Source organism: Vanellus vanellus, assembly GCF_965231255.1.
Source record: "Vanellus vanellus genome assembly, chromosome: 19".
Taxonomy (NCBI): Eukaryota; Metazoa; Chordata; class Aves; order Charadriiformes; family Charadriidae; genus Vanellus; species Vanellus vanellus.
The window spans coordinates 7,968,334-7,978,350 of record NC_138924.1 but is presented as its reverse complement, the minus strand read 5'-3'; positions in this window follow the sequence as shown (position 1 = coordinate 7,978,350).

Below are 10,017 nucleotides of genomic sequence, written 5' to 3'. Positions count from 1 at the left end.
GGAGAAGCTGTGTTAAAGAATCTCTAATCCATGATGGTGGCTTTGACTGAAATGGAATAATCTTATTTTAAAGGGTGCTCTAAACCACTAAAGCTTTATAAATATTAATTTTATTCTTTTGTTTCCTAATAAAAGGCTTTTATTCATGAAATCACTATTTATTTATTAACCTGACAAACTAATAGCAAGCTCTCTTCTTTCAGTGTATGCATATGCCATATCACAATTCTGCTTGTCACAGTACATAAGAACTTCATTCATCTTCTTTAAAATGTCATTGATAACAACCTGGCAGTGGCCCAGCTTGGAGCAAGTTAACTACAAAAGGCTGCATTGTAAACCTTTCTAAGAGTACATGCTACATTAAGTCTAAAATTAAAAAAAAAAAAAAAAAAAAAAGAGAGAGAGCGAGAAAAATGTGCAGGCTGGTCTCCGGGCTGCATACAACTGCCAAATAGCTTCAAACCTCTGAAAAAATGGAGCTCTGTATAGAGGACTTCTGGCTGAAAATGGGATAGTTTGGAATTAAGGGTGCATTCTGCTCACTTTAAAACCTTTTGAGGTATACTGAATTTATAAGCCTCATCTTAAAATGAGAGGGAATGTCTTACTGAACCACAAGTACCTGAATAAGAACTTGTACATGTAAGGATCTTGTTATTTCCTTTAGTCCCTTCTTTCTTTGACTGAATGCCTAGGATAGAAACTACAGTGTGAAAATAAGTCACAAGCCTCTGGGAGTTAATTACTAGTAATACTGTGAGGTAGTTTGTCTCAGTTATAATAACTTTCCCTGACCCCTACTGCAGTCTGTACACCAAACTTATTTATCCACCTGTAGGCTCACACAGTGCAGGCAGGGTGGCTGTCACACACACTGAAGTTCATGTGCCTGTTTTTTCTGCCAGCTCTTCTGGAGGTACCCAAGCTGCTCGTCACTCTGGCAGTCCTGTATATGGGGCTTCACATCCATGGCAGTTCAGTGCTTCTTGCTTTTGATTCTCCTGTTCTTAAAACTATTACAAATGAAATCTGTAGCCTGGATGAGGTTGAACTGAATTGCCCTTGAAACAGATGCAGAGCTTGTGAACTTCTTTGAGAGAAGTTCCCAGGGACCTTTAAAATGGGCCCTGCCCTGTGCTACACGAGGGCTGTGCATTTCCATATGGCCCCCAACTAAACTAGCAGGTCTCACTGAAGAATTTGAACAGGTGAGCAGAACATGAAGCTTCAAGGCATCTTCATCTAAGGTCTTCTGGGAACAATGTAAGGATGCAGTAAATTACCATTGTTCTCATCCTATGCTCTAGAGATGTAAAAGGCTCGGGCAGTGTGATGAAGGGCTGCTCAGAGTGGATGAGTGTATAGTCTGATTTCTTAACTGGAATGAGGACTGCAAGAGCCTTCAGAAAAAAAAAAAAAAAAAGGCACTACAGTTTCATGCTGCTTCACTTCTGTGTTTTTTTTGTTTTGTCTCTTTCTTAAGTATAGTGTATGGACAGCGCCATGGGTTAGGGAACACTTCATCTTCAGAGACTTTTCATATGTAGCCTTCTACTGAAGTCAATGGGCGTGGAGGTAAGCAGTGCTGAGTGCTTTCTGACAACATCACTACCACCCACTTTGTAGCCTGATGCACACAACACTTCTTGTATTTGAGCATTGTTTTTCTCCGAAAAAGTCGCATGCGGTTGCACAATGAAGACACTGCTTATTTGTGTAATGCAAAAATCTATTCCTACTTGTTGGTACAAAGTGCAAGCAGTGAGCATCACAGTGTGGGAGGCTTCACGGATACTGCATGGACACTTGCCACTGAACTTCAGTGACACCTCTGTATTGTGTCAAAATAAAATGTGACTTCACAGTTGGTCTGTGAGAATGGCATTTGAACATAGGGTTGAATGTTACTGCCTGAAGCCTTTGTGCTACTGATGCTCAACACCTTTTGCCCTGCTATTGTTTATTTTTACAACCGGTGAGTTTAGTCTCCCAATGGTTAATCATTTTATCAGGAGAGGTCAGAGTCAGTGAGAGTTTCCTGTTTCCTTGTCTTTCTGTTGATTTCCTTTGCTGTTGAAACACAACTTTCTCTGTTGAAACAACTTAGTTGCTGCACTCTTCAGTTTCCATCTAGTGGCTTAAAGCAGGGAAGGGGAAAGGTCTGAAATACCCTGATATTCTCACAGAGGTATTGACAGCTGGGTCTGGTGACTAAATTGTTATCATAAAACACAAATTCATTAGCTGACACTGTTAAAATCCGCTGACTTTTCTGCACTTCTAATAGAAGGCTTTCAAATATCCAGCTGCAGACTGATCCTCTCCAAGCATGTGACACTGACATCAGTCCTAGAAGTGAGGCATTGAACTGCCTCCAAAAATGAGCTCACTGGGTGATATTCAATGCACTGATTTAGCAAAATATTAGCTAATTTGATTACATGGTCACCTGTATGTACTGTTTGAAAGATGGGAATTCATTCCAATTTTAGCTGCTGTCAAATATCAGTGTTACAATCCTGACATCCTTTTGATAGGATGCTGTGCTCCCACTGCATGTTGGGAGCTGGGCTTGGCAGAGCCTGTCTCTAACTGCCACTAATTTCCTCCAAGACTTGCCAGTTTATTTGCTTTTCTTCTCCCTGTACCTCTCCCAATAAGCTATAGGAAATAACAGTTTGGGATTCTGTTATTAAGCTGTCCCTTTAAACCCACTCATAAAACTTGCTTATATTTTAATGGGTCTCTTGATGTGTTTAAATGGCTGCATAAAAACACGGCTATGCCTTTTCCCAGGAGTCTGAGTAGTGGTTCATCTTCAGCCTGACCTCCCATCCAAAGCAGAGTGACTAGTCATGACTGAAATAAAATTAAACCCTGGCAGAACCGTCCTGGAGGCTAGCAGCTGTGTGCATCTAGCTTCCTCCCCTCCTGTAGCTGGAGGTCAACATTAACTGCATGCTTCCTCTTACAGCCTGCACGGAGCGTGTATTTGGGCAGCGCGTCAGAGTGATGGTGACCCCGAATAAACATAATTGCCCATTATTTTGTAAACTTGAAGAAATTCTGTATTAACCTGTAATTGCAGCAGGAGTATGTTCTAGATGCTAGTGTTGGAGCAGCTCAACATAAACAAATAATCATGCATATTTGAAACATGGGCATAAGAGAAACAGTATGTTAGAAGAAGGGTTCATGTGAATTTGTGCAGAAGCATTGTTGTCTCCCTCCCCTCACCCAGTATTTTCTGCCTGTTACTGCACATTACAGGATTGTTTGTTTTGGATGCTGTGTCCTACTGAATAGAAGTCTTTATTGAGCTGACCATAATGTTGCTCTTTTCTTTCAAGAAATACTGCTGCTAACTTAAGACAGAGGAAGATGTTGTATCTTACAGGGCCATAGCAATATTACCTAAATTGTGATCTGTAATGCCACTAAAGAATTATACTGTGAAAAACAGAATGGAAAAACTGCTGCTGATGTATACAGAAAGTTGAGATGATGAGAAGCTCTTGAAAACCCTATGTCTAGAGCAAGAAAGGAAGCTAGGTTTGAAGAGCAAGCAGCAGAAAATTAGATGGGAAGAACTCTGTTCCTGCAGAAGTAAATGATCCCTTATAGCAGCCAAGGAGGCTGGTTGATGTGAACTCTGTGCAAAGTTCAGTGGAGTGCATGCTCTGGTGTGTTACTGTCTCTTCCTACTTCTTGTTTACAAGAAGCTGGCGTGTTCTCAGAATAAGTTTCTGAAACATCCTTGGTGGGCAGGAGGACTGGGGTGACAAAATACTTATTTTTGTCTAGAAAGTTAGCTACAACGGTAACTATTCAAGTTGGCTTAATGGCTGCTGCCTGGTTTTGGTTAACTTCAAGAACTGCGCTGGTGAGAAGTGAGGTCTTGGGGCAGGATTGTGCAGTCCCCATTGTTCCTCAGCACATGCATTTTGCGGCAGCAGTTCAGTAGCATACTTCAGATGCTGCCTCTGCAAAATGATGAAATAAACTTCCGCTTTTCCCAGTAGAATGCCTGTGGTACACATGTCACTTAGTTGTTTTAGTTCATCTTTGTTTAACAATAGCAATAGAATACATGTAGGGCATGGAAACAGAGAACTGAGCCCCATCTATCCTCTGCTGTTGGAGGGCAGGAGGAGGTGGGCAGAGGGACAAAGGAGGAAAACAGCTTCACCGGTGCCTGGTTTGATACTGAAGAGCTTTTTCCACTGATTTGAGAAGGGGGTGGGGAGAGAACCAGATGCTCTTAGGAAGTTCATACCATTGTTAATAATGTAATTCACAGATGGTGATGAAGGCCTTGAAGAGGCTTTCATGCAGTACTTATGCTCTGTAATAGACAGATCATCACATAAGGGCTCACAAATAGATGACTTAATCCCGAGGATGAGTCTACAGTGATCTGTTTGACAGTGGCCCTGTAGATCATTGTAACCTTTTTAAACAACTGTTTAAAAGAGCCTTCAGGATCCCTGAATGTTGAGCACTACTCCAGGATTGGACCAATCCCTAATTAAATTGTCAGGATAAAATGTTAGCATAGCTTTGAGACTTTTCCAATGAAAGTGGCTCTCATGAAATAAAGACCAAGTTCCTTTGTCCTGGTACAGAAATCAATACAGATAGTAGAGGTGTGAAAATCAGTTTGTACAGTGCCATCTTGTTAAGAGGCAGTTCTGCTTTTATTTCCATTTATTTGGTTGGACTTGGAAGCAGACCTTGTATGTGTTTTCCTCTGAATAGCTGTCAGTACTTCTTGACAGCTAAGGAGATGGATTGTGGGTTCCATATCCTCTTGTGTTTTAAAAGATAAGTTACTCTTACATGTAAGCTTTATAGCAAATGAACAGGCTAGCAAATTTATAGCAAATTTCAAACATGCAGAGTCAGAAGAGTTTTAGTGCAAGTCTATGCAATTCAAATATTTGTATGTTTGTGAGAGGCTTATTCATAAGGTCTTCACTGACTGCTGTCAACTTTTTTGTTGTCTGTAAGCTGTGTAACTAAAAGTGTATATTAGGGACTTTAATAATGCTAGCTGGTATGGTAGCACTAGTAATCAAGTTTCAGATAACATAAGAACTGATCTTTGCTTTGTTGTTTGCTGCTGTCTTTTCAAGTGTAGCTCCTTCCTTCCTAAGAATAATCATAAGAAATGTTTCCATAATGGTTTTTAACTACTTCAAGTTGTGCTTAGTAAATTGGCTTCTTGTGATGTTTGTCATGTGATGGTTCATGAGCCCTGAAGAATGTGCTCCTGTGACTTCAGCCATGTATTTGCCTGTACCAGTGAGGCTGTATCATGTGTTCTTGTTGGTCTTGCATTTTGAGCTAAGTAGTGAAGGGGGTGGCCGGTGGAAGAAAGGAGGACTATTTCAGGACTAAGCTACCAGAAATTCTCAGACTACTTAATTTGTGACCTTGTTCACTAGTTAAATGCAATCCAGGATATTCTACCTCTTCAATATTTTCACATAAATGTTTTCTGCATTGGCAGCTGGGGTTTTTTTTGCTATTATCCTCTTAGAAAAAAAAGGGGGAGAAAAAAATCATGCTTTGGTAAAAGAAATATCTTGAAATATTGGGGAAAGAGGTTTTTTGTTTGGTTGGTTTTTTTTAAACTTCAGTGAGTGAGGGATGTGTACTTTAAGAAAGCTGGAAGTTATCTACTCTGTTCCACATTTTTGCAAATATCAACTGTGGCATCTGTAAAGCAATATCTTTATTGCTGCAGTAAAATGAACAAAGTTGAAGTGACCATATCTGTGCCAAGAGTTTACTGTTTATCCACAATGGCCAAAGTTTTTGAGCACTGCAAGTGCTGTTAGTGAACCTGTGTAGAGTCCCTAGTCCCACTGCCGATGTGTGATATCTGTATCCTTTCCACCTCTGCACAGTGGAGGCTGAGCCCTATGATGGCTGAAGACTGACAAGGTCAGACTTCATATTAAGTTTGTTTTAAGCAGTGCTTTCAGGCATTTGGGCATCCTTCTACTTAGCTTTAATTTCCTTCCTTGACACTGTGTAATACTGTTTTTCATATATATATGTGCTGCTACTGCTGTTCAGTCCTCTGTGTTCCTCCCCCACCTTTGATACAGCAACTGCTGTTGGGTATAAATCAGTGTTTTTAACTCTTTGAGATCAAGGCTTTACAGGAGACATGACTGTCAGCTAAAGTTGTTCAATGCCCTGAAGTCTCTGCATGTGGATGCCCTGACAGTAAAGCTGTCCATCTTTAGTAGCTTTCATTTTTCAGAAGATGGGCTGTGCTCTAGACTTCACATGCTATTAGACATTTTTGTACTTTTTATGTCTGCATGGGCTAATGCATTTCTTTAGATTTGAATCCAACATCAACGTAACATTGGTTTAATGCAATGTTTTTTGTATCACCTTTTTTCCTCCAAGTTGGATTTTACTTTCAGCTCTGACTCTGCTATTTGTTGCTTCATAATTTGAGGCTTTTTGCTTGCTCTTCACATTGTTTTAAAAAAAAAAAAAAAAAAAACAACAAACAAAAACACAACAACAAAACCCACAAAACCCAACCCACGCATAACACTCTTTTTTGCTTAGCTCATACAGTATTTCCACTTGGCTCAAAAGATGTGGATTTCTGTGCAGAGGGAATCCTCATTTGGCTGGTCACCCGAGCTTTCTCCAAGAGCATTAGAAGGATCTACAGCTTAAGTTCATCAGAGGGCTGACCTGCTCTAGTTTTAATGAGATTTATTATACACGTACCTTTTGGATTTTATGGGTTTGATCTTCAAAATAATCTGTATAAACCTGTTAGTAAAAGCAGAATTGTTGGCAGAAAACTGATTCTTTATACTGAATCTGCCCTGTGTTGAGATTATTGATGTTTGGTTTTTTTTAATTAAAATAATATCCCTGGTACCATTGGCATATAACTTACCTGTATTGTTTGGCTAAGTGCTTGTATTCATGCTTCCCTTCTTAGCTGCTCCAATCCTTCCTCTCAGGCAACCACTTTGATCAAACCCTGATATTGCAACTCAGGCTTGGAAAGAAACAAATCTGGATGTTAGAATTAATGGGTGATGGTGTGTGAATTTTATGGATACAGCTGCAATCCTAATACACGTAGGAGAGATTGGGTGTGGATGAGTCTTGGCCAAATGCAAATGTATATTTCCCCCTAAAATTGCTTTTGGCTTTCATAAAAGCTCGACAGCATTTAATAATTTGAGCTTTGTTAACTTAAGAAACCTGGGAGTTCTTGGCTTGCTCCAAAACAAGTTCCTGTGAACTTTCAGCTTGTCAAATAACTGTGGGACTCCAAGGCCTCGAAGGGGATGCAGAAGTACTGCAGGGATAAAGATGTGCGAGGGCAGCACTGGAGAGCATGGGCAATGCAAGCAGGGAAACTGGTATCTGGAATAAGATTATCTGGGTCAGTCTCCTCCAGAGCTGCAGGACACGTGAGATGCTGCAGTAGTCTGGCTTCACTTTTTTCCGTTTGGTGACTTCTATGGCTGTGTCAAATCTTCATGAAGATGCGGGTTGACAGGCCTATAGCGGAGGTGGCCAGTGAACACAGTGATTTGACTTGTTCCATCAAGATTTGGCAAGCCTAATGAATAGGCGGTCTCTGGAGCTGTGAAGAAGAACGTGGCTTGTCACTGACAGAATTCATTAACTTTCCTCTGCCTGTGCTGGGTGTTTGTACATGCAGCACTCGGGTCCGCTGAGGCAAATGCATCGCTGGGTGTAACGCCTTTCCTTTTCTTTTTTTTTTTTTTTTTCATAAGTGTACCTATTAATGGAAGCAGAGTGCATAATGTAATCTTAAAATAGCTACTCCATGAATGCAGAAACATTCCACTTCTGACTAATCGGCCATTCAGAATGAGCGTTTAAATATGCACCAGGGACTGAGTGGCGGCTTTCCATATCTGCGTGAATGGAGTTAGAAATGTATTGCAGCTCAGAGCTGCGCAGGCATCTTGCTCTTTGTTTTGTCTCCTTACACTGAGATAAGCAGGTGTGGGGTAACCGCTGCTAACCTGGGAATGCGTATGCTGCTCGCCATCTCTTTGGTTAGGCAAGCAAGCTGATGGGGTTGTTTGTTCTCACTGCCCCTAAGACTGAGGATCTTGGAAGGACTAGGCTGATAAACAGTCCTCAAAACCAGATTTCTCTTGGTTGTGAATGACCAGGAACACAAAGAGCTTATGGTCCGAGTCCTGGCTGTAGTGCATAGCTTGAAGAGCTTGGCAAGCACCAGGGAGCCCATGTGCAGCTTTTTTTCTCTGACAGGCTGCTCCACAGCAATGCATGCTGCTCCAGAGCCTCGGGTCCAGCTTCACAATGAGAATAAGACACACAGATGCACGTGGGCACTGAGGGGACAGGATCCGTGTGGTCTGTCAGGTTTCTGACCTAAAGCCTGTCCCAGCTTAAGGATTTATTTTGCAACTGCTCGCTGCCTGCCCAGGGGGGTCGTGGAATGGTTCAAGTTGGAAGGGATCTTGAAGATCATCTAGTTCCACCCCCCTGCCCTGGGCAAGGACGCCTCCCACCAAACCAGGTTGCTCCAAGCCCCATCCAACCTGGCCTTGAATGCCTCCAGAGATGGGGCAGCCACAGCTTCTCTGGGCAGCCTGGGCCAGTGTCTCACCACTCTCAGAATAAAGAAATATTAGGAAATAGCTAATCTAAATGTACCCTCTTTCAGTTTAAAACCGTTGCCCCTCATCCTATTGCTTCACTCCCTGATCAAGATTCCCTCCCCATCTTTCCGGTAGCCCCTTTAGGGACTGGAAGGCCACTATAAGGTCTCCCCAGAGCCTTCTCTTCTCCAGGCTCAACACCCCCAACTCTCTCAGCCTGTCCTCACAGCAGAGGTGCTCCACCCCCCTGATCATCTTTGTGGCCTCATCTGGACCTGCTCCAACAAGTCCGTGTCCTTCTTATGTTGGGGCTCTAGAGCTGGATGCAGTACTCCAGGTGGGGTCTCACCATGCGGAGTAGAGGCGTATCTAGTAGGGGGTAATCCCGTCCCTTGCCCTGCTGGCCACGCTGCTTTTGGTGCAGCTCAGAATGCAGTTGGCTTTCTGGGCAGTAAGCACACATTGTTGGCTCATGTTGAGCCTCTCATCAGCCAACACCCCCAAGTCCTTCTTCTCAGGGCTGCTCTTAATCCATTCTCCATCCAACCTGGATTTGTGCTTGGGATGGTGCCAGGGCTCCATCCAACGGGACAAGTACCATTGGAAGCGGGTACAGTCTGACCTGTCAGAAAGGGACACGCTTTCATACAGCCACTTTTCCTCGCTTTCTGTTTGCTATAGCAGGCAACAGGCGAGACTCTTCTCGGGATTCCTTTGCATCTTCGCTGAGTGTGGGTTTGCTTTTTGCTTACTTTTTGAGGGGTGGGATATACATCTTCACTGGATAGGACTGTTGATGGTTCATGTGTAAGGAGACTGTCCTCGCGGTCTGCATGTCCCAGACTGTATATTGCACTGGCCTCTCCTGGCAGGCTGAGCACCAAGGGAGCTGGCTGGGTCAGGTCAGCCAGGCAGAGTCTGAAGAATTGGTTTTCTTTTGCTGACCAGTGTTGCTTTTCCAAATACTGCATGGCCTCTGTGACTATAACTGTATAGCCATCTTATTTAGAGTTGACCTCAAAGGCAAGTTCTCTTCTCCCAAAAGGGGGGATTTTCTTATAAGGGCTTACGCTGGTTTAAGGCTGCTTTATCTTAGTATAGCATAAACCTGTTTCTGGTTATCTTAAGGCAGAAAGCAACTGGGGGATTTGGATCGGACTGGATGATTGATTCCTGCTGAGTTAAACAATCCATAAGGAGTGCCTTTTGCCCTTACCTAGCTAATCTTGATTTCCTTTTCTGGCATAGGCAATTAAGTACTTACTCTGTGCTCTCTTGCAGCAGGACAAAGTTCTGGGAAGTGCTGTACTCTGAGCACTGGCTTCTGCAGCTCTGCTCTTCAGGTGGTTATTTATGCAAG